The 26,752-nt window shown below is 39.2% G+C and overlaps 1 long non-coding RNA gene across 1 annotated transcript; it reads right to left on the bottom strand.

The window, feature by feature from the left end:
• Nucleotides 1–6,087: 6,087 nt before the first annotated feature.
• On the bottom strand, nucleotides 6,088–7,975 carry LOC127119180 (uncharacterized). The gene is made up of 2 exons (XR_007802700.1): nucleotides 6,873–7,975; nucleotides 6,088–6,282 (listed from the first exon to the last, which is right to left on the bottom strand). It is a non-coding gene; the product is annotated as an uncharacterized LOC127119180 (long non-coding RNA).
• Nucleotides 7,976–26,752: the final 18,777 nt, after the last annotated feature.

The following is a 26,752-nucleotide window of genomic DNA, read 5'->3' as shown; positions in this document are numbered from 1 at the left end:
AAATCCAGATACGGCTACCAAGCCCACTAGTCCCACTCATTTGAGACCTAGTGACTCTCTCACTAATTCCTCACCACGGGAATTAGCTACCACCCCCAAGGGCCATGCTATGCACGCTAATCACCTAGCATGCAAACATCAACAACAAATCCAAAATGATTTACTCACTAATTCCTCACCATGGGAATTAGCTACCACCACAAAGGCCACAATATGCAAGCTAAATCATTTAGTCATGCAACATCAAAATCATCTACCATGGACATATGCTCACACTCTACCATAAACAGTCCATTCACAAGGCATACATAATAGATATAACCACAACATTATGCATACCATCATACATCATCAGCATATTTATCATAAAATAATATTATGTCATACCAATTAATAATTACAGTATTAGCACACTCTACTAATACCTCTACAGCTCAAAACAACGGGAAAATGATCCCTCATATATCATACATCAATATAGGCCAAACCTCAATCATACACAATAATAAAATATCAATTTTTCCCACTTTTCAACAGTGTTAACCGGTTAACGCCCTGGGTTAACCGCTTAACGCAGCACAAAACACGCTTCCTGGCAATTCACAACAGTGTTAACCGGTTAACGCCCTGGGTTAACCGGTTAACGCAGACAGAACAGCAATTTTCATAAATCACAACAGTGTTAACCGGTTAACACCCTGGGTTAACCGGTTAACGCAGACAAAACAGCAATATTTTCACAATTCATAACAGTGTTAACCGGTTAACACCCTGGGTTAACCGGTTAACGCAAGACAGAAAGCTGTTCCTGCGCTAACACGAAGCAGAATGCAGAATTCTCCGCATTTTCCGCCGTTGGAGGACTTCCGGACCTCCGATTCCAATTCCGTAAAAAGCTATACGTTCGGAAAATCACAACACACTCAAATACAGATTCAATTACAGCTTTAACACAACTTATCCATCACAATCTTTCAGCATTCAACGTCCCAATTAGGGTCAATTCAACGGTTTATCACTACCCATTACATGTTAACCCATAATACCCATTAAACAACGATAAACCCCCCTTACCTGAGTTAATCCGGCGAATCTTTAAGCTTCAAGCTTTTCTCTTCTCCAACCTTCTTCCTCTTGCTCTGCCTCTTTGCCCTTTTCCTCTTTTTGAGCCGCTTCTCTGTTTTCACGTGAAAACTCTTTTTATCAAATGGAACTCTTTTTCCTTATTTCCAACTTATATATATTTTCCAATAATTATTATTCCAATAATAATAATAATAATCCAATAATTCCAATTATTTAATTAAATTAATAAATATAATATTAACTTAATTTAAATAATTATCTTATTTTTATCGGGGTGTTACACATTCTACTCAAACATTCCGACCAATGGTTATTCCTCTCACTCATCCACCGTTGCAAGTACCTTTGATGCCTATGTCATGCTACTCATTTCCACCTGGTGTTACGTCCCAGTATCAGCAGCCTCCTCAGGCTCAAGCTCTGCAAAGTCAACAAACTGTGCCACATAACCATCAAGGGCAAAGAAAGACCAGACGGTTTGATAGAAAGCATCATTAACATGATCAGATCCCTATGACACATGCTTAGCTGTTATTTTTCCTTGTCCAAAAAGGACTCATTGAGAAAAAGGAAATCCCACTTGCTACTTTCCCATATCATGCAAAGCACAATCCCAACGCCTCGTGTGCCTTCCATGTCGGGTATATAGGACATTCTACCGAGGATTGTTGGCCTCTCCAATCAAGAGTGCAAGAGCTAATTGATCATAAGGTTTTGTCATTCTCTGAGGCAAGACCTAATGTCGTGGTCAACCTATTGCCAGACCACTGTGGACAAGTTATAAATGCAATTAGTGGTGAAGACCGCTCGGATTCAGTTGCCTCTTCAGAGGAGTATCAAGGCTAGCAATATCATATTTGATTCAAGCATGTCTCATTTGTAATCTTTTCTTGTTTTTTATATGTTGTTCATTTGTAAAACTTGTCTGGTTTTCAGATGACAATAGTAATGAAATAAACGTGCATGTTTTATGTAAATCCATTCGTGTTCACTCATATTTTATTCTGTCAGTATCAAATTGTCTGTCAAATAAAATTAAAAGAGAATGATGCAATTAAAATACACAAGATTGTTGCTTGTATGCTTTTGAATAAGACTGTGCTGATAATGTAAGGCATTGTTCAATCCATAAACACCAGAGAGATAAGGAAGTTAGTCCCTAGTCAACCCCTTTGGGCCTTGAAGTAGGAGTTTCTTTCTTTATACACATAAAACCCTCATGTTTAACCAGGGGCAGGGTAATTTTTAGTTAGTTCGAACTTGCGTTTAGAATTTCAGAAGGAGAATATCCAATCAAGTGATCGATCAAATCATATCCCTCTCAAGAGGATGGAATCACAAATTCATAATGGTCATCCCTTACCAACAAAAGGAGTGAGATAGTCACAAATCGTGCAATGAATCAAAAAGCAGTGTCGCAGGATTTGCTAAAAAAAGGAAAAGATGAAATGGAATGAAGAAAAAATAAAAAGCAAATGAAAAGCCCGCTAAGTCAAAAGCTTGAAAACAAGATTGACTTAGGCAAAAGTTAGGGAATCCCGGGGGGCTGCAGACCCAAAGGGTCAGCCCAGGCAAAAATCAGGGAAAGCGAAAAATGAAAATTAGAGGATCAATATCAAAATCCTCAGCAAACCTCTGTGACTGCGAACAAAAGAAAAAGGTGAGTGACTATCGCTCCAAATTCTCGTGGGTTCCTTAACCATCATTGCTGATATTCAAAATATTTTCTAAAATATGGACACTTGTTTTAAGCTAACCGAGCGTAGGACTGGAGAATATCACGAAAAATGGGCGGGTTAGAATAGGTTTTAAGCTTTATATCCTTTCTTTCTAAAACCGTGAACCAGACCACATTACAACCCTCAAAAGACCTAATTGGAGCAGGGTTTATTTTGAAAGCATACTATGGTAAGATCGCGTTAAGATGACTCCTAAAGATTTACTTGTCATCTGTATTAATACTAATATGGTATTCTAAATAATGATTCATTCACTAGATGTTATAATCTTAGTGAACACACTTGAGTTTTCAAAACTTGCATAAGCATGACATTACAATTATCATTTTCAAAATGAGCATTTTACATGCGAACAGTCATTTGACATCAAGGAAGCTTACGTATTGGGAAGGCTGGTAAAATTCCTGATATTCCATAGCTCAGATCTCTTCAAGAGTCAATCAATCAAGGGAAACCACGTCGAGATTCTACAAATCTCTCTAAATCAGTTGGATAGGGGCAAAAGTTACTTCAAGGCTCATATTGGGGTAGGCCACCCCAAGAGCATGAGAAGTCAATCCTTCCCAATATGGTTAATCAAGGGAATATTGTTTCAAGACGTTGGGGAAAGACAGTTGAAATACTCATATGATAAGGCTACTCCATAACTTGTAACTATGGTAGTTGGCGTAAATATCCAGTATACTGAGGCAGAGGAGGGCTACGCAAGTACAAGCTCTCCATGTTTCAAAACAAACCTAGAGGTGTTACAATAGCTTTTGAGCTTGAAATAGGTGTCGGAGAATCATGTATGTATGACCATTATCCTAGGAAAAAGTTCCCACCTCCCTCTTTATGAGCATCTGGCTTAACCATTTCATAAATCATCTTCATACATAAATCATGTCGTTTCACTCATGCATATCACTTATATAGCATAACATGAAACCGTGCAAACGAGAAAATCAAAAGGCCAATTCTTACAAGCACACCTAAAGCCTAACCTTTGCTTGGCAAAACACAAAACTCTTACCTCCGTTCTCAACGGGTAAATTTTTGGATACTTTAGTATTTAGTCCTCTTCTACCTTGAATACCTAAAAAGCTCCCGCAATTCTTGTATTCAGGTTCAAGAAGATTAAATAGGGGCAGTTGTTGTACCCCAAAATTTACCCCCCCCCCTTTTTTTGGCTTCTCACGTAACCTATAACCTGAGACTCACTCATGACTCATTCATATGCATCATTCACGCATAATCAACACATGCTAACAAACATCATAGATTCAAGATTGTGGTTAATGAAAATCGGGGTGTTGGCCCGAATATTGTGGTATCGCTCATTATGTGGGGAAACCATAATTTCCGGATTCTTTGAGACCTTGATTCTTGAAAGTATTCATGTATACCTCTTGACCCTAATTCTTGATCTTTGCTATTAGGGGGGGTCTTGTGCTTGATCTTATGTGAATTAACTAGGCTTCTGAACCCTAAGTATAGGCCCATGGTTTGAGATGTTTCTTGTGGAGCTCTATGCTTAGGTTGAAAACCTGTTGGTTGACTTTTGGACTTGGGATTCATCGAAATCCTAGGGGCTAATTGGCCATTATGGTTTGCCTCATGCCATTCTCGATCATGATTTTTTGGTTTGATAATCCATTTGGTCCAGGGCCTTGTTAATTCATGTTTGTTCATGTTTTCATTCCTTTTTATGGCCCATCGATTCAAGCCCATAAGTAAATTCCAAGTCCACGTGATTCATTTTTATTCAAATATGAAATTTTGAAGAATGGGCTTGCTTATTTAGATTATGAGTATCATATGGGATCCATCTAGTTGCATTCAAATAAGTATTCATCTGCATTCAATTCTACTACATTTCATTTCGAAATCCATATGACAAGATTCAAAACAAGGCAATTTGGAGTTTTTGTGGAAAATTCCATTTGAAACAAAAGTTTCCTTTGCATTAAAATAAGAAGACTATTTGCATTCATGTCCATAAAATACATGCAAAACCATTCACATTCATTCAAAATCGTTTACAATTCATCACAATGTTCATTCCATGAGAAAATAATAAAATTAAACTTTGACTAAATGTTGACTTTGGTCAACAGTTGAGTTTTTGGTCAACTTTGACCAAAGTCAACCAATTTTATCATGAACCATTGAACCTCTTATCATGAACCATTAAAATCCCCTTTACAAGTCAATATGCAATCCATCTACATCCATTTTTTTAACATTCACCACATTAACAATCCAATGGTTTTCAATACAAGTTCGAAACAATAAGCATTCAATTCATAACCAAAATTTTCATTTCGTTCATACAATCTCATTCGTTCAATCAATGAGTTCATACACCAAAATCAAATTTCATAAACTTCAATTACATCCATCATCCTTCAATGTTTAAGCCAATTTGATTTCCGTGCAAAACAAAATCATACATTACATTAACCATCAAATATCTAACTTACAATCTCAAGCAAACTCATTCATTACCATATTCAACCAAGTTATATTACAACATGTCATTGCATAATTACAATTAGGGGTGACAAACGGGCATGTCCGCCACGTTTAGGCTTGGCCCGCAAAAGCCCGCAAAAAAACGGGACAGGGCGGTCATAGTTGAGGATGTGGGCCTAAAACTTAGACCCGCCCTGCAAAAAAGTGAGAGCGGGACGGGGAAAGCCCATGGGCACTACACTCTTTAAGCTTAAAAATGCAAAAATTTATGTAAATACACGTGCCCACAAAAGCCCGCGAAAAAAAACGGGATGGGACAGGACAAAAACATTTGAGGGTGAGGGCCTAAATCCTCGGTCCGCCCCGCACAAAAGTGCGGGCAAAACGGGCATGCCCAGCGGGCCGATCCCGTTTTGCCACCCGTAATTACAATACGAGCCATACATCACAAAACTAGGGGTGGCAAACGGGCATGCCCGCCCCGCAAAAGCCCGCAAAAAAACGGGGCGGGGCGGGGCGGTCGTAGTTGAGGATGTGGGCCTAAAACTTAGACCTGTCCCGCAAAAAAGTGAGGGCGGGGCGGGGAAAGTCCGCGGGCACTGCACTCTTTAAGCCTACAAATAAAAAAAAAAATTATGTAAATACACGTGCCCGCAAAAGCCCGCAAAAAAAACGGGGCGGGGCGGGGCGGGACGGACACATTTGAGGGTGAGGGCCTAAATCCTTTGTCCACCCCGCAAAAAATGACGGGTAAAATGGGCATGGCCCGCAGGTCGGGCCCGTTTTGCCACCCCTACACAAAACCATATGGCATAAGGTCCATCACATTAATCATATCACTTATAACTTAATGGCAATTTATGTACATAATCATTTCAAACGGCATCACCATATAAGTTAGGTTCAAAGTCTTCTCCATGTCCAATGGTCCGTAGAAATTCCTAACCGCCATGATCTATCCTCACTGTCCCACAAACAGTCCAAGCAAAGACATGGTGATAACCTACACAATTCCAGAAAAATATCAACTCAGAACCAATATGGCACTCATCACATGAATTAAACCCAACACTACCAATACAAGAATAAAAATCACCAGAAATCTTGTATCATTTGTTAGCATTGAAAGTAGTTTCAAGACACAAAATAATGGCAGTTCAGATCAGGTATTCTCATGCCAATAGCCCATACAACTCCTCATGGCAGTGGTATTTAATTCAGGATCTACACAATTACATGAGATTAATCTGAATGCTAACAACCATCATTCAAAGCAAATTATATCAAGTGAAGACTGGAAATAGGATCCTCTAACTACCATATAACTAACGCATGCCAACCAACTGTCAAAGGGATCCATAGAAGAATCAGAATGGAAAACTCTAAAAAAGGATTTCTAATAGAAACTGGATTTACTAACAGAGCAATAACTCAACTAACCCGGTAACTGAATGATAACAAACTATAACTGGATTTCTAAAACAACTCCTAACTAACTTTCTAACACAAATAACAACCAAAAGAAACTTCCAAAACCAACATCTACTTCACAACAAAACCTCACAGCCACGCCTAACAAAATAACAGAATTACCTTCCTATATATTGGGGTTCATGATCCAGATTGGGAGGAGGTTCAGATTTGGATTTTTACAACTCGTTCATTCATAACTGCACGTGCATACAAGAGCTAGAGGATTGAAGAAGAGGAGCTCATTGTTCAATCAACAAAGAGGAAACCTTCAGTTCATTCAAAAGAATCCTCTCCTTCAGTGCTGCACTCGGCACTTTGAGTCACCAACTTCTTCAAGAGCTTTAATCCCCTCACCTTCCAATCTTCTGCAGAACCTGGATTCTTCCATCTCCTTCTTCAACATTTCTTCAATCCATTCTGTATCTTCTGCAGAATTTCGACTCTCCTATCTTCGACCAATCCAATCTTCACGAACGACCTGCAATTCACAATCCATCGGTGACCACAACGTCACAGCCACAACACATCCTACAGACTAAAGCAGAGAAGAAGAAGAAGAAGAAGAAGAAGAAGAAGAGAGTCAAGCGTCGAAGAGTTCTAAAGTTTATCTGATTCTCAGACGTTCGTCCCATCTTTATCTCTGACATTCTCGAGCTTGGTCGGAGCAATTCCCGATTCCGAAGGTTAGTGAACTTCTTTGGACTTCTCTTTTTCTTGTTTCCAGTTGATAGAATTGAGGTAGATAGGCTTTAACACCAAGATTAGGTAACGAACCGAGCCGTGGGAGAGGTTTAATTTCAGTTTTTCTTGTTCTAGGGTTCTGGCTTTCGTTCTTCAATTCAAATTATTGGCTGAGAATTGATAAAAGCGAAGAGTTGGTTTAGAGAGAGGTTGTCAAGACGGATGCTTTGGGTGGTCGAAATGGGCGTTCGGCCGCTCCGCCGCCTTCGGCGTGGCGGAGCCCCCGTTTCCGGTGAGGTTCTGATGACTGAGAGGAGAGAGTTTGGATGTGTATCATTCATTGCACATGTGTCCCTTTGTTAATCATCATTAATTAGCACATGCTTAAAAAAAAACCTCTGACTGCGCACGCTTGAGCTACCGGATATGTGATATAGGTGAACTTAACTCTTGGCCTTCATCCTTATCTGTTTTGGGGCTTTTGGTGCGGTTGGCCGTGTAGTGGCCTTTAGGATAAGTGTTGAATACCATGGTCCCTTTTGGCATGCACCTCCTTCGACCTAATGAGTGTTAGATGGGGTTTGGGCCTTTTGGCCCAAACGAATTGCTTGACACACCCCTGATCCGGGCCTGCGCCACCTTTCCTTCAAAGGCCCATGTTCTAGTTTCTTGCCTTATTTTGTTATTTAGTGTTAACTAGGAATTATATTAGTTTTTTTAGACTTTAATCTTGATTAATTATTAGAAATAATTTATTTTAGGAATTAATTAGAAATAATAGATTTTTAGAACATCAGAACTTAATTAGGATTATTAGAATTAATTAGAAACAATAGATTTTAATTTTAGAAATATTTGTAATTAGGATTAGGGAATTAGAACTTAGTTGTTTTTAGAGTTTAATGGTCTTTTAGAATTTAATTGATGTAGCCTAATTTCTAACATTTAGAGTAGTTTTAGAAGTTGATTACATTTTAGGCATTGGTAATTTTTGATTAAAATTTAATTTGGTTCCTAATATCCAATATTTTATGATATGACAATTTTACCCTTTAGGGGTATTTTGTCATCTTTGACCATGAATTGCATGTTCCCTTAGAATTCTTTTGACATAGATTTTAACCTAACTTTGATTAACTATACCATGTACCCTTAGGTCAGTTTGATTATATTATCACCCTTATATTAGAATTAACCATAATTTCCAATTGTTTTAAACCCATGATTCAAATTGGTCAAAAGCAATTTTGATCAATTAAATCCTTTGAACTTGTATAACCCCACAATCTAAATTGAGTGACCAAAAGACCCTTGGTCACTTAATAAGACTTTTTTCTTTAAGCTGTGGAGCTCGAAGCCTCAAGTCAGATCTTCAATCAAGGCATCCTCAGTCACATCAAGCAACGGGTTATACAAGATAAATAAAAGGTTAACACTTGGTAAATACGATTCAAATTGTACGATACGAGCCTTAAGCAATAAGGAATGATGAGACAAAGTTTCTCATATCCTTGTCTATAGCGAATTTGCGTACGGGGCGTAGGCCATAGCTATTCAAAGCGTTCACCCTTATTCACAGACTTTAGTGTAATACAAATCAAATAAGCTACCAAGTCTTCTTCATACAAGACAACATCAACACAAGGAGTTATAAACAAGATTCTTCTCCAACAACTTGTCAGTTAAGAAGTATCATACGTCATGAGCCATAAGTAATAAGGAATGATGAGACAGAGTTTCTCTTATCCTTGTCTAGAGCGATTTTGCATATGGGGCGTAGGTCCTAGCTATTCAAAGCGTTCGCCCTTATTCATAGACTTTAGTGTGATTCTCGTCAATCAACTATCAAGTCTTTCTCTCTTCATCATTACTAGAAACAACAACAAAGATTCTCCTTCACCAACTTGAAAGTCAGGACGAGAATTACATGCCACGAGCCTTAAGTAGTAAAGAAGGATTGAGACTGGAGCTTTCCTACACTCATTCTGGATATCTTTGGGTGCGGGACGTTTGACCCGTTGCGTATCGTATCCACCTTTACTCATAGACTTTAGTGTGATTCTTATCAAGTAACTATCAAGTTTATTCCACTCTTTCAACCAATCTATCATCTCCTCTTGCCTCCTCAATCATCTTGCTTTCAGCCTTAGTAGGCTAAACTACGAAAGCTCTTATTTCCTTATTGCACTATAAGGATACATAGGCAGGAGAACCCAGTTTTTTCGCGAGTTATCTTATCTATTGCTACCCTATTTATTAATCATCATTCTTCATTCATCAATCAAGACCATATTTTTGAGATCAACTACACTTCTCCTTGGGCTCCATGTACATCCTTTTAGGGCAATATAGCGGCAGTCCACCTCATGAATTGAGAGTTGTTTGGCTCATACCCAAACATTTAATTCAGTCTTTTTGGGTTTAAACACCACCTTGCTCTTCGATTTAGAGTTTATCTCTTTCTTGGATCCAAGATACTATCCTTCTTTGATCTCAAACTGTTTCTTCCCCATGCAGTGATATATTGTTCCTTGTACACAACAATACTTTCTCTTGGGCCCCGCCTATACCCTTTTAGGATGATATAGAGGCAGTCCATCTTGTGAATCAAGAGTTGTTTGGTTGGCACCCAAACACTTAATTCAGTCTTTGTTTTTGGCTTTACCCTATAGCGGCAGCCATGCTAGCCCATGTAACACCCCGATAATAATATGATAATTATTTAAATTAAGTTAATAATATATTTATTAATTTAATTAGATAATTGGATTATTATTATTATTATTTTTGGAATTATTGAATTATTATTATTTTGGAATAATAATTATTGGAAAATATATAAGTTGGAAATAAGGAAAAAGATCCCATTTGGTAAGAAAAGGTTTTCACGTGAAACAGAGAAGCGCTGAAAGGTGAAAAGTGGAGAAAGGGCAAAGAGGAAGAGCTAGAGAGCAAGGGTTGAAGAACGGAAAAGCTTGAAGCTCAAAGATTGCCGGATTGTTCAGGTAAGGGGGGTTTATCGTCGTTTAATGGGTATTATGGGTTAGCATGTAATGGGTAGTGATAAACCGTTGAATTGACCCTAATTGGGATTGTGAATGCTGAAAATTACGTTGGATAAACTGTGTTAAAAACTGTAATTGAATCGATAGTTGTGTGATTCGTAATTTGCTGGACGTATAGCTTTTTACGGAATTGGAATCGGAGGTCCGGAAGTCCTCCAACGGCGGAAAATGCGGAGAATTCTGCATTCTGCTTTGAGTTAGCGCAGGAACAGCTTTCTGTCTTGCGTTAACCGGTTAACCCAGGGTGTTAACCGGTTAACACTGTTTTGGAATTGTGAAAATTGTTGTTTTGTCTGCGTTAACCGGTTAACCCAGGGTGTTAACCGGTTAACACTGTTGTGACTTGTGTAATATGGCTGTTCTGTCTGCGTTAACCGGTTAACCCAGGGCGTTAACCGGTTAACACTGTTAAGTTTTGGGCAGGAAGCGTGTTTGTGCTGCGTTAACCGGTTAACCCAGGGCGTTAACCGGTTAACACTGTTGCAGAGTGGAAAATTGGTGTTTTAAATGTTGTGCGCCTATTTGAGGGTTGGCCTATGTTGGCATATGATGTAATATGGATTAATTCCCGCTGTTTTGAGCAGTGTAGGTATTAGTAGAGTGTGCTAATACTGTGATTGATTAATTGACATGGTATGATGTTTTGATGAATGTGTTGATGATGTATGATGGTATGCATAATGCTATGAGTGTATATATTATGCATGTGTTTGCGAATGGACTGTTTTATGGCTTAGAGTGTGAGCATAAGTCCATTGTGGATTATTGTTGATGATTTTGCATTGCTAGGTGATTTAGCATGCATATTGTAGTCTTTATGGTGGTAGCTAATTCCCATAGTGAGGGATTAGTGAGTTGGTGGTAGCTAATTCCCGTGGTGAGGAATTAGTGAGTTGGTGGTAGCTAATTCCCGTGGTGAGGAATTAGTGAGTGAGTCACTAGGTCTCAATTGAGTGGGACTAGTGGGCTTGGTAGCCGTACCTGGATTTGGTCGGTGAAGTTGAACTATATGTTCACGAATAGTCGGTACCGCATGCATGGAGTCTCATTGCATAATATATGTGTGGTGTATAATATGAATGGATGTATTCCAATGTTATACGTGTGTTGTGTTGGCATTGAGCATGAGTATGAATTGTGTTGATATTGAGTATGATATTTGAGTTAATGTGCCGTTACTGAATGTGTGATACGATTAGGGTGATTAATGTGTTAAATTACTTAACATGACATTATATTCTATAATGCTTATTATATCGATTGAGGAACTCACCCTTACAACTATTTTTCAGGTAACGAGCAATGAGTTGAGTAGAAGCTAATGCTTGGAGTCTAGTGTAGTCTCCTTAGTGGGTCATGCTCTGATAGATGTAACATCGGGATGGGATGTTTTGAATATTTTATTGATTGGTTGTGAACCATTTTACATGTAATATGTTACATGTTTTAAATGATAATTTGATCTCTATCCGCTGCGTATTATGCAACTGTTTTAATTGATAAATAAATGAGCATGACAAGCTACTTTGATGATTGGTGTGAAGTGTTTGTGTGACACCCTTAAATGCATAATTACTCTGATTAATATATGTTGTTATTTTAATTAAATATTTGGGGTATTTTAGAAGGGTGTTACATTAGTGGTATCAGAGCATAGTCGGTCGAGTCGAGTCGTAATTATTCTGTTTCCCCTGTACGGGATAGGTGTTGTGTAACCCTATCAGTACTTATTGTTTTAGCTTGTTGGGTTTTCAGAATAGAATGGCTGGAAGAGGTAGAGATGATGCTGCGATTGCTGAGGCTCTGGGTATGCTAGCTGGAGTACTTGGAGGGAATCCGAATGTTGTGGGAATGGGAGCTGCTCGTCAACTGAGTGAGTTCCAGAAGAACAATCCTCCAATGTTCAAGGGAGCATACGATCCAGATGGCACTCAGAAGTGGTTGAAGGAGATAGAGAGGATCTTCCGAGTGACTGAGTGTGCCGATAACCAGAAGGTCAGGTTCGGTACGCATATGCTGTCGGAGGAAGCAGATGATTGGTGGGTTGCTACCCGCACTGAGTTGGAAACTGTTGGGAATGCTGAGATCACTTGGGCGGTGTTCAGAGAGAGATTCCTGAGGAAGTACTTTCTAGAGGATGTCAGAGGAAAGAAAGAGATAGAGTTCTTGGAATTGAAGCAGGGTAACAGGTCTGTTACTGAGTATGCTGCTAAGTTCACAGAGCTGTCAAAGTATTACACTCCCTATAATGAGGCTGCTGGAGAATTTTCGAAATGTGTGAAGTTTGAGAACGGGTTACGTCCCGAGATCAAGCAGGCTATTGGATATCAGCGGATCAGAGTGTTTTCTGACTTGGTTGACTGTTGCAGGATTTTTGAACAGGATTCCAAAGCCAGAGCAGAGAGCTATCAGCAGAGAGTTGATAGGAAAGGCAAGAATCAGAATGATCGTGGAAAACCGTATGCAGCTGGCAAAGGTTTTCAGAAGCAGAGTGGGATGAAGAGGCCTAGTGGGGGAGACTCTAGTGCCCCTGCTAAGTGTTACAGATGTGGTCAGGCTGGACATCGTGTCCATGAGTGTACCAGTGCTGAGAGGAAGTGTTTCAAGTGTGGCAAAGGTGGTCATTTGGCTGCAGAGTGCCGGTCGAAGACTGTGACTTGTTTCAACTGTGGAGAGTTGGGTCATATTAGCCCACAGTGTCCTAAGCCGAAGAGAGAGAACCAGTCGGGAGGCAAGGTCTTTGCTTTATCGGGTTCTGAGACTTCTGCAGATGATCGTTTGATCCGAGGTACGTGTTATATTAATGGCTTTCCTCTTGTAGCTATTATTGACACCGGTGCTACTCATTCCTTTATATCTTTGGATTGTGCTGTGAAACTTAAGTTAGAGATATTTGAGATGCATGGTAGTATGGTGATTGATACTCCTGCGAAGGGTTCAGTGACTACTACTTCAGTTTGTTTAAATTGTCCTTTGAATATTTTTGGTAGAGACTTTGGGATGGACCTTGTGTGTCTTCCATTAGTGCAGATTGATGTTATCTTGGGTATGAACTGGTTGGTGTTTAACCGAGTTTCTATTAACTGTTTTGATAAGACTGTGATATTTCCTGAGATTGAGGAAGGAAAGAGTTTGTTTCTATCCGCAAGGCAAGTGAATGAGGAAGTGGCTGATGGGGCAGAGTTGTTTATGCTGTTAGCAACTTTGGAGGCTAAAGATAAACTGGTGATTTGTGATCTAGCCGTGGTGTGTGATTTTCCTGATGTATTTCCGGAAGAAGTGAATGAATTACCGCCAGAGCGTGAAGTTGAGTTCTCTATTGATTTGGTACCTGGTACTAGGCCGATATCGATGGCTCCGTACCGTATGTCTGCTGTTGAGTTAGCTGAATTGAAGAGTCAGCTGGAAGATCTGTTGGATAAGAAATTTATTCGTCCGAGTGTGTCACCGTGGGGTGCACCAGTGTTATTGGTTAAGAAGAAAGAAGGTACTATGAGGTTGTGTGTGGATTACAGGCAACTGAATAAAGTGACTATCAAGAATCGGTATCCTTTGCCGAGGATTGATGATTTGATGGATCAGTTGGTTGGTGCGAGTGTGTTCAGCAAGATAGATTTGAGATCTGGGTATCATCAGATACGTGTGAAAACTGAGGATATTCAGAAGACTGCTTTCAGAACAAGGTATGGACATTATGAGTATTCTGTAATGCCTTTTGGTGTGACTAATGCGCCTGGAGTATTTATGGAGTATATGAATAGGATTTTCCATCCGTACCTAGACAAGTTTGTTGTGGTGTTTATTGATGATATTTTGGTGTATTCGAAATCTGAAGAAGAGCATGCTGAGCATTTGAGAGTGGTTTTAGGAGTTCTCCGAGAAAAGAAGTTATTTGCTAAACTATCCAAATGTGAATTTTGGTTAGAAGAGGTTAGTTTTCTGGGTCATGTGATTTCAAGAGGTGGTGTTGCTGTTGATCCTTCTAAGATAGAAGCGGTATCTAAGTGGGAAGCTCCTAAGTCTGTTGCGGAGATTCGAAGTTTCCTTGGTTTGGCTGGTTATTATAGGAAGTTCATTGAGGGATTTTCTAAGTTGGCGTTACCGTTGACGATGTTGACTAGAAAGGGGCAAGCATTTGTTTGGGACTCAAAGTGTGAAGAAGGTTTCCAAGAGTTAAAGAGAAGGTTGACTACTGCTCCTATTCTGATATTACCGAGTTCGTCGGAATCATTTGAGGTTTATTGTGATGCTTCATTGTTGGGTTTGGGTGGTGTGTTGATGCAGAATAAGCAGGTGATAGCTTATGCTTCGAGACAACTGAGGGTTCATGAGAGGAACTATCCGACACACGATTTAGAGTTGGCAGCTGTGGTGTTTGTTCTGAAGTTATGGAGGCATTACTTGTACGGTTCAAGATTTGAGGTTTTCAGTGACCATAAAAGTTTAAAGTATTTGTTTGATCAGAAAGAGCTGAATATGAGACAGAGGAGATGGTTAGAGTTTCTGAAGGATTACGACTTTGGTTTGAATTACCATCCGGGTAGAGCAAACGTAGTGGCTGATGCATTGAGTCGGAAATCATTGCATATGTCTATGTTAATGGTTAAGGAATTGGATTTAATTGAGCAGTTTAGAGACTTGAGTTTGGTGTGTGAGAGTACTCACAATAGTGTTAAATTGGGAATGTTGAAGTTAACGAGTGGTATTCTGGACGAGATTAGAGAGGGCCAGAAATCCGATGTGTTTTTGGTTGATAAGTTGACTTTAGTGAATCAAGGTCAAGGTGGTGAATTCAAAGTTGATGAGAATGGTGTTTTGAAATTTGGTAATCGGGTGTGCATTCAGGATGTTACCGAACTTAAGAAGAGTATTCTGGAGGAAGGACATCGTAGTGGTCTGAGTATTCATCCTGGAGCTACGAAGATGTATCATGATTTGAAAAAGTTATTTTGGTGGCCGGGAATGAAAAGAGAAATTGCGAGTTTTGTTTATTCTTGTTTGACTTGTCAGAAGTCAAAGATTGAGCATCAGAAGCCGTCTGGGCTAATGCAACCGTTGGCTATTCCAGAGTGGAAGTGGGATAATATCAGTATGGATTTTGTTTCTGGTTTACCAAGGACGATTAAGAATTTTGAAGCCATTTGGGTGATTGTTGACAGATTGACGAAATCGGCTCATTTCATTCCGATCAGAATGGATTATCCGTTAGAGAGATTAGCCGAGTTGTATATTGAGAGAATTGTAAGGTTGTATGGTATTCCGTCGAGTATTGTTTCGGACAGAGATCCTAGATTTACATCGAAGTTCTGGGAAGGTTTGCAGAGGGCTTTGGGAACTAAGCTGAGATTGAGTTCTGCATATCATCCGCAGACTGATGGTCAGACTGAGAGGACGATTCAGTCACTAGAGGATCTTTTGAGAGCTTGTGTTTTGGAAAAAGGAGGTGCTTGGGATTGTTATTTGCCTTTGATTGAGTTTACCTACAACAATAGTTTTCATTCGAGCATTGGTATGGCACCGTTTGAAGCTTTGTATGGTAGGAGATGTCGGACACCTTTATGTTGGTATGAGTCAGGTGAGAGTGTTGTGGTTGGACCGGAGATTGTTCAACAAACTACGGAAAAGATTAAGATGATTCAGGAGAAGATGAGAATTGCTCAGAGTCGTCAGAAGAGTTATCATGACAAGAGGAGGAAGTCACTTGAGTTTCAAGAGGGAGATCATGTGTTTCTTCGTGTCACTCCGATAACTGGTGTTGGTCGAGCTTTGAAGTCGAAGAAGTTGACACCTCGATTTATTGGTCCTTATCAGATTTTGGAGAGGATAGGGGAGGTAGCCTATCGTATTGCTTTACCGCCGTCGCTTGCGAATTTGCACGAGGTTTTTCATGTGTCTCAGTTGAGGAGGTACATTCATGATCCGTCGCATGTAGTCCAAATAGATGATGTACAGGTGAGAGATAACCTGACTGTTGAAACATCACCTATGAGGATCGAGGATCGAGAGTTGAAGCAGTTGCGGGGTAAAGAGATTGCCTTGGTGAAGGTAGCTTGGGGAGGACCAGCAGGTGGCAATGTGACTTGGGAACTTGAGAGTCAGATGAAGGAGTCTTATCCTGAGTTATTCGCTTGAGGTATGTTTTCGAGGACGAAAACTCTTTTAGTGGGGGAGAGTTGTAACACCCCGATAATAATATGATAATTATTTAAATTAAGTTAATAATATATTTATTAATTTAATTAGATAATTGGATTATTATTATTATTATTTTTGGAATTATTGAATTATTATTATTTTGGAATAATAATTATTGGAAAATATATAAGTTGGAAATAAGGAAAAAGATCCCATTTGGTAAGAAAAGGTTTTCACGTGAAACAGAGAAGCGCTGAAAGGTGAAAAGTGGAGAAAGGGCAAAGAGGAAGAGCTAGAGAGCAAGGGTTGAAGAACGGAAAAGCTTGAAGCTCAAAGATTGCCGGATTGTTCAGGTAAGGGAGGTTTATCGTCGTTTAATGGGTATTATGGGTTAGCATGTAATGGGTAGTGATAAACCGTTGAATTGACCCTAATTGGGATTGTGAATGCTGAAAATTACGTTGGATAAACTGTGTTAAAAACTGTAATTGAATCGATAGTTGTGTGATTCGTAATTTGCTGGACGTATAGCTTTTTACGGAATTGGAATCGGAGGTCCGGAAGTCCTCCAACGGCGGAAAATGCGGAGAATTCTGCATTCTGCTTTGAGTTAGCGCAGGAACAGCTTTCTGTCTTGCGTTAACCGGTTAACCCAGGGTGTTAACCGGTTAACACTGTTTTGGAATTGTGAAAAATTGTTGTTTTGTCTGCGTTAACCGGTTAACCCAGGGTGTTAACCGGTTAACACTGTTGTGACTTGTGTAATATGGCTGTTCTGTCTGCGTTAACCGGTTAACCCAGGGCGTTAACCGGTTAACACTGTTAAGTTTTGGGCAGGAAGCGTGTTTGTGCTGCGTTAACCGGTTAACCCAGGGCGTTAACCGGTTAACACTGTTGCAGAGTGGAAAATTGGTGTTTTAAATGTTGTGCGCCTATTTGAGGGTTGGCCTATGTTGGCATATGATGTAATATGGATTAATTCCCGCTGTTTTGAGCAGTGTAGGTATTAGTAGAGTGTGCTAATACTGTGATTGATTAATTGACATGGTATGATGTTTTGATGAATGTGTTGATGATGTATGATGGTATGCATAATGCTATGAGTGTATATATTATGCATGTGTTTGCGAATGGACTGTTTTATGGCTTAGAGTGTGAGCATAAGTCCATTGTGGATTATTGTTGATGATTTTGCATTGCTAGGTGATTTAGCATGCATATTGTAGTCTTTATGGTGGTAGCTAATTCCCATAGTGAGGGATTAGTGAGTTGGTGGTAGCTAATTCCCGTGGTGAGGAATTAGTGAGTTGGTGGTAGCTAATTCCCGTGGTGAGGAATTAGTGAGTGAGTCACTAGGTCTCAATTGAGTGGGACTAGTGGGCTTGGTAGCCGTACCTGGATTTGGTCGGTGAAGTTGAACTATATGTTCACGAATAGTCGGTACCGCATGCATGGAGTCTCATTGCATAATATATGTGTGGTGTATAATATGAATGGATGTATTCCAATGTTATACGTGTGTTGTGTTGGCATTGAGCATGAGTATGAATTGTGTTGATATTGAGTATGATATTTGAGTTAATGTGCCGTTACTGAATGTGTGATACGATTAGGGTGATTAATGTGTTAAATTACTTAACATGACATTATATTCTATAATGCTTATTATATCGATTGAGGAACTCACCCTTACAACTATTTTTCAGGTAACGAGCAATGAGTTGAGTAGAAGCTAATGCTTGGAGTCTAGTGTAGTCTCCTTAGTGGGTCATGCTCTGATAGATGTAACATCGGGATGGGATGTTTTGAATATTTTATTGATTGGTTGTGAACCATTTTACATGTAATATGTTACATGTTTTAAATGATAATTTGATCTCTATCCGCTGCGTATTATGCAACTGTTTTAATTGATAAATAAATGAGCATGACAAGCTACTTTGATGATTGGTGTGAAGTGTTTGTGTGACACCCTTAAATGCATAATTACTCTGATTAATATATGTTGTTATTTTAATTAAATATTTGGGGTATTTTAGAAGGGTGTTACAGCCCACGTACTTATAAATACATGTTTACTCTTTGATTCCAAGTTCCATCAACTTGTGGGTTCCCTTGATACCATTCTATTGGTACAAGTTATACTTTTCTTCACTTATCTCTCTCTTTGTTCTTGTGGTTCCACGAACTATGATTACTCTGATTTTCTCATTGCACAATGAGAATACGTAGGCACGAGGATGTAAATCCTTGGCGAACATACTTCTAATTATTCCTCCTTACCTTTAGGGAACCATTCATAACTTTAACTATTTGTTATCTACCTTCGGTCATAAATCGTTCACCCAGTGACATATTTTTCCTTTGACATCGGAATACAGTTTTCCTTGGAATTTCATATACACCCTTTTAGGATGATATAGCGGTAGTTCGCATTGGTCCCTAAAGTTTTTTGGCTTATACCCAGACATTTAATTCCTTCTTTTTTGGATAAATATCAGATAGTGGCAACCATGCTGGTCCATGCACCGTTTAACGTCGTTTCCCTCTATGGTACAAATCTCATTTCTCTTCTGGATTCCAATGCACTTTCACCTTTCGGTTTCAAACAATACTTCTTCAGTCACTATTACCAAATATTCAATTATATGACTTTGGTCACTTCACTCCGTCCATCTCCATGATGCACTCATATTCTACCTCCATTCACTTCACGTGATATACCGGTTATTTTTGAGCCAAATACACTACCTCTTTGTGCTCCTTCTTACGTCACCTTGTGAACCAAGAGATTCAAACACTTATTTCTTCGTATTTTCAGCATTACCCTATAGCGGCAACCATGCTAGCCCACGTACTGGTAATAGACACCTTACTCTTAGGTTCATGTTTTCACCCCTTGTTGGAGCTCAAAACATTATTCATTGGTTTATACCATACATTGATCACTCTTCTTTTCACCTCTCGCCACTAGTTCTTTGAACTGCAAAGCTCCGAACTCCTCATTGCACTATGAGGATACGTAGGCATAAGGGCCTCAATCCTCACCAAGCATTTTTATCTATCTCCTTTCCTTTTCCCTCATTCTTTACGAGTAATCTTTAGATATCACACCCATTCGAGCGAGAACAATCAAAACGGTTCCGATGGAGTACCATGGATGTTAGGGGTTCTAATACCTTCCCCTTGCATAACCGACTTCCTTACCCAACGTATCTCTTTCCCCCCGCTTTTATCAATGTTTTCCCTATCTTTTGGGAATAAATAAAGTTCGATGGTGACTCTGTTGTATGTTCGAGCATGCGATGCATTCAGGTATATTTTCGCTAGCTTCACCTCCTTGAAGGAATAAAAGTATGAGGTTGTAGATTTTTGCGTCTGATGTAACTTTAGGGAGCATGCTTGCTCAAGAGGATGAAAATGGCGTCTAAAGGGCCATTTACTACCTTAGTCGAGTCCTAAATGATACAGAAACTAGATATAGTATGATCGAAAAGTTGTGTTTATGTATGTATTTCTCTTGTACAAAGCTGAAGCATTATATAAAATCGGTTGATGTGTATATTTCGTATCACTTTGATATTCTTAAACACATGTTATCTAAGCCAATTCTGCATAGTAGAATTGGAAAATGGACATTTTCTTTACCTAAATACTCCCTAAGTTATATATGCCTTTAAAGGCTATAAATGGGCAGGTGGTTGCAGACTTTATAGTCGACCACTCTATAGTCGAAAACTCACAAGACTATCTAGAGCTTGAGCCTTGGAAATTATATTTTAGTGGTTCTAGTCATAGAGATGGAATGGGTATTGGAGTGTTGATTATTTCTCCTAACAAAATTCTAACAAAATTCAAGTACAAGATTGAAGGTCTTTGCTCGATCAATGAGGCTGAATATGAGGCTTTGATAGTCGGACTTGAAATCTTATTAGAATTGGGGGAAACTAGAGTCAAAATAATGGGTGACTCTGAGTTGGTTATAAAGCAGGTAACAAAGGAATGCAAATGTGCCAAAGAGAACATAATAATCTACTTTGTAATAGAAAGTAGACTATTACGAAGGCTCGAAGTGGTGAGTATTAGACACATTCCTCGACTTAAGAACCAAGAGGCAAATGACTTGGCTCAAATTGCTTCTGGGTACAAAATTTCAAAAGAAAAATTGGAAGATGCAATCAAAGTCCAAGGGAGAATTATGTCGACCAGATTGTCTCCGATGGATTTGGAAGCAACGAAACTAGGTTATGCAGATGAAGAGAACTTTGATATATTGGTCATAGACATTTTGATAGATGAAGATTGGAGAAAACCAATAGTGGAGTACTTAGAAAATCCAACAACATCTACAGAGTGAAAGGTCGAGTATCGTTCTTTGAGTTACACCCTTATGAGGAATGAATTATTCAAAAAGACACCTGAAGGCGTCTTACTCAAATGCCTTAGTGAGTCTGAGGCATACTTAGATATTTCTAATGTCCATAGTGGGCATGTGGAGAACATTAAGTAGGCCACAAGATGAAATGGATTTTGTTTCGTCAAGGGATGTACTGGCCTACTATGCTGAAAGATTGTATTGAATTTTCTAAAGGGCGTCAGGAATTCCAGATACATGCAGGTATCCAACAGGTTCCTACAAGCGAATTGCACTCTATTATGAAGCCTTGGCCTCTCAGATGTTGGGCATTGGATCTAGTTGGAGAGATTCGATCATCACCTTCTAAAAGTCAAAGACACATCCTAGTGGGTATTGATTACTTTACTAAGTGGATCAAGGCCATACCTTTGGTGAATGTTAATCAAGAAGCAGTGATCAAGTTTATCCAAAGGCATATAATTTATAGGTTTGGGATCCCAGAGACCATCACAATTGATCAAGGGTCAGTTTTTACTAGTCAAAAGGTCCTAGACTTTGCTATGGAAGTAGGATTCAAATTGTTAACATCTACGCCTTATTATACTCAAGAAAGTGGTCAAGTCGAAGTGGAAAATAAGGTAGTATTTGGATTAATAAAGAAACATGCGATGAAAAAGCCAAGGAATTGGAATAAGATATTGGACCAAATTTTGTGGGCCTATCGAACCTCCCCTAAAGAGGCCACAAATGCTACACCTTTTCAATTGACTTATGGGCATGATGCAGTGCTACCATTTGAAATCTAGCTCCAATCAACTAGAATTCAAAGCCAAAATGAAATCCCATATGAATCTTATTGGAACATGATGTTGGACGAACTAGTTAACTTAGACGAAGAAAGGTTGAATGCCTTAGAATTATTGAAAAGACAGAGAAAAAAAAAGGGTAGAAAAATCATACAATAAAAAGGTTAAGGTCAAATCATTTTCGACTGAAGACTCAGTGTGGAAAGTAATTCTACCCATGGATCAAAAAGATAAGCCATCGGGTAAATGGTCCACAAAGTGGGAAGTGTAGGAGAATAGCCATCCAAGGCGCAGCGGAATTTAAAAATTTCTCCATTTAGTGATCCTTACGAATGGGCATGATCAGTGATAGAATCGTTACCTCTTGTGGCGATTCAAACCTTTGGTGCAGATCTCTGATAATGATCAAAACCTTTGATACAGATCCACGGGGCGATCACGAACGTTGAACGATGACAACGTCTCTACTCAGTCCACACGAACGGATTCCTTCAATCGCAGTGCTAGCTGTTATGAATGAAGGCTTTGAGTGAGAGAAAGAGGGAAACAAAATTCCAAGTCTCTACTTGAATTTCTGTCTGAGTGGATTGGAGTGGAGTGGAGTGGAGTGACAATGCTTCTACCTAAGGGGTTCTATTTATAGAACCACTTGTGTGGGCTTCAAGCTAAAAAGCCCACTTAAGTGTATTTTGGCCCATATCTTATAATATGCCCAAAATCACTTAAGTATTTGGTACCTTACCATATTTCGTCTCCCACTTAAGTGCACCGTACCTTACGGTGTTCCTTAGTTACTATATCTCTCATCAACCCGTCCTTTGTGTGTGACCCTATAGGTTTTCGCGGCGTTGGCAATTATATTAAATCACGCATTTAACATAATAAACAGTGAGAGGTATCTAGCAACACATCACTGCTACCCAAGTCACGAAAATGTCATGTGATCTGACAAAACCTCCTGTGATAATAATTATGTGTATAATTACCCCTTTGCCCTTACGTCTATATTGAACACAAGGTATAGACCGTGTCACCCTTGTCTAGTTCAATATTGGACCCATAGACATTTATCCTGTTACGCAGGATTGGCAAATTTCATCTAGGACACTCATGTCCCTCAGCATGCTTCGTGGAGTACCCATCAACTGTCTTTATGGTTATCCAGTTACGGACAATGTTGGATCAACAATAAATCACTCGACTCTACATCTAGGGTCCATAGTGGTTTCAGGTCGAAGAGTGGTATACACTATTATCACCATGAGAATAACTTATGACACTTTGCATAACTTTCTATATAGTATTCTCATAGCGGGTCAATCCGGTATAAATATTACTCCTAATATTCATACCTATGTTTAAGACTTGATAACTCTTTATCCATGATCCATGAGATGTGATCATCAGTCTACAAACATAATAGTCTTAATGCTTTAATGTTATCCCACTTCACACTAAAACTCGACTACGGATACTTTAAGAATAGTGTCCTTATGTTTAATGTGTTCTCATGATTAAGTCACACTTAATACATTAAACGGACTATCTATTCTAGGGACTTTATTAATCAACCATAATAAAGAAAATGCCTTTTATTATTAATAAATAATTCGATACAAGTACCAAAAGTATTGGCCTCTAGGGCTTACACCAACAATCTCCCACTAGCACTAGAGCCAATCAGGCATACCCCGTATGCCCATTGATCTAGTATGGCCATCATGCTTCTGCTGCGCAAGAGGCTTTATCAGTGGGTCAGCTATATTGTCAAGTGTAGGTACTTTACGTATTTTCACATATCCTCTATCTATTATCTCTCGAATGAGATGATAACGCCTAAGTATGTGTTTGGATCGTTGGTAAGATCTAGGTTCCTTAGCTTGTGCGATAGCACCATTGTTATCACAATAGAGACCAATGGGATCCACAACGCTAGGGACTATGCCAAGTTCACTAATGAACTTCCTGATTCAAACAGCTTCCTTTGCTGCACTTGAGGCAGCAATATACTCGGCCTCGGTTGTAGAATCAGCAACTGTATCTTGCTTCGAACTTTTCCAGCTCACAGCGCCACCGTTCAAGCAAAACACATAACCAGATTGCGATCTAAAGTCATCCTTATCTGTCTGGAAGCTAGCATCAGTGTAACCAATTACAGCCAACTCTTCCTGACCTCCATATATCAAGAATGATTCCTTAGTCCTTCTCAAGTACTTAAGGATATTCTTAACAGCTACCCAATGGGCATCACCAGGATCAGATTGGTACCTACTCGTTGCACTTAAAGCATACGAGACATCTGGTCGAGTACATAACATGGCATACATGATAGATCCTATTGCAGATGCATATGGAATCTTATTCATGCGTTCCCTTTCTTCCTTAGTTGAAGGGGATTGTGTTTTTTATAGACACAGGCCATGTTGCATAGGTATGAATCCTTTCTTAGAATCATGCATATTAAAGCGTCTCAGCACTTTGTCTATGTATGTACTCTGACTTAGGCCAAGCAGTTTTTGTGATCTATCTCTATAGATTCTGATTCCTAATATATAGGCTGCTTCACCTAGGTCCTTCATAGAAAATCATTTCCCTAACCAAGACTTTACTTGTTGCAGGGTAGGGATATCGATTCCAATGAGTAATATGTCATCTACATATAATACCAGGAATACGATCATGCTCCCACTAACCTTCTTGTAGACACAAGGCTCATCTTCGTTCTTGATGAATCCGTACAGTTTTACTGTTTTATCAAGGCGAAGATTCCATGAGTAGGTCACAGGCTCATCTTGATCCATGAGCAAAAAATCACCTTGATCAGATATCCATATATCTCAGGTAGGTGACGTATCCTGCCTGACCTACGCTGGTCTTGTTCTACTTGAGCAGGTTGCTCTTACACAACTACTTGTGTTTCCTGCTCTAATTCCTCCATAGGTGTATCGATGCTTTGTGATTCTTGAATTTCTTCAAGTTCTACTTTCCTCCACTGATTCCTTTGGAAATAAAATCCCTTTCTAGGAAAACTCCAGTTCGAGCGACAAACACTTTGCCCTCAGAAGGATTGTAGAAGTAATATCCTCTTGTTTCTTTAGGATATCCCACAAATAAGCATTTGTCAGATTTGGGCTCAAGCTTAGTTGAAATTTGTCGTTTCACATAAACTTCGCAACCCCAAATCTTCATGTAAGACATATGTGGTTTCTCACCACTCCATATCTCATATGGTGTCTTATCAACCTTTTTGGATGGAACACGGTTAAGTGTGTAAGCTACGGTCAACAGCGCATGTCCCCAAAAGGAGTTTGGAAGATCGGCTTGACTCATCATGGATCGGACCATGTCCAACAGGGTTCGATTTCTTCTCTCAGACACACCATTCCATTGGGGTGTTCCAAGAGGAATGAGTTGGGATAGGATCCCACACTCTTTCAGATGGTCATCAAACTCTAGGCTTAAATACTCACCACCTCGATCTGATCGAAGAGTTTTAATATTCTTACCCAGTTGGTTTTGTACTTCATTCTTGAATTCCTTGAACTTTTCAAAGGACTCTGATTTGTGTTTCATTAAATACACATAACCATATCTACTGAAATCATCAGTGAATGTGATGAAGTACTAAAAACCTCATTTGGCTGGTATGTTCAGTGGTCCACATACATCAGTATGTATGAGGGCCAAAAGATCATTAGCTCTTTCACCTTTTCCTGTGAATGGAGACTTTGTCATCTTTCCGATTAAACAAGATCTGCATGTCTCATATGATTCATAATCAAAAGAGTCCAACAGTCCATCTTTATGGAGTTTGGAAATGCGTTTCTCATTTATGTGGCCTAATCGACAATGCCAAAGGTAAGTTGGATTTAACTCATTAGGTTTCATCCTTTTAGTATTAATGTTATAAATTGGCACTTCAAGATCAAGGACATATAATCCATTGTTCATTTGAGCAGTAGCATAGAATATATCATTCAAATAAATTGAACAACAATTGTTCTTTATTATGAATGAAAAACCGAACTTGTCCAAACAAGAAACGGAAATAATATTCCTGCTAATTGCTGGTACATAATAACAGTTCTCTAACTGAATTATCAAACCACTAGGTAAAGTCAATTCATAAGTTCCTACGGCTAAGGCAGCAACCTTTGCTCCATTGCCAACTCGTAGGTCGACTTCACCTTTTGCCAAATCTCTACTCCTTTTCAGTCCATGCACATTTGTACAAATGTGAGAACCGCATCCAGTATCTAATACCCATGATGCAGAAGTAGATAAATTAATTTCAATAACAAAAATACCTGAAGTTGGAGTCTCTACTCCATTCTTCCTATCTTCCAGGTACTTTGGGCAGTTCCTCTTCCAGTGTGCGGTCTTACCGCAATGGAAGCAGGTGCCTTCCTTTTCTATGCTTCCACTAGGCTTCAAAGCAGCACTAGTGGGTTTGGGTTTGGCAACTTCCTTGCCTTTCCCTTTATCATGTTTGAGGACAATCCTCATGTCTCGGTACCAATCCAGAAAATTTGTCCCAGACAATCTTTCCTTCTCAAGGTTTGATCGCAATATGTTGTTAGAGGTGTTTGTTGTCATGGTAATCTACACAAGGATTAATGAAAATATAAGTATCATTGACATATTTAATTAGGCCTTTAATTAAATATGCTCCCACTATTTTACTCAAAACAAATGACCTTCATCATTTGATTCGGAAAATCCCGTTGGAAGATTTTCTAGTGGGTCGAGATCCATATTTCACTTCGTTCTAAGTCCGCGTAGGCGGATTACACAAAACTAGGTTATTTAGGTAGGAACTCCTTCCAATTGTATCTCATACAACTCTCGAAAATTACAGTTGGGTGAATAACTCTTTATTCCAATCCATCATATGGATCATTCCCAACTCTTGCTTCTAAACATATATATAATCTTATTATAATTTGTTTAGTTAAG

This window comes from Lathyrus oleraceus, chromosome 2 (assembly GCF_024323335.1).
Source record: "Lathyrus oleraceus cultivar Zhongwan6 chromosome 2, CAAS_Psat_ZW6_1.0, whole genome shotgun sequence".
Lineage (NCBI taxonomy): Eukaryota > Viridiplantae > Streptophyta > Magnoliopsida > Fabales > Fabaceae > Lathyrus > Lathyrus oleraceus.
This window is presented reverse-complemented; position numbering and strand designations above follow the sequence as displayed.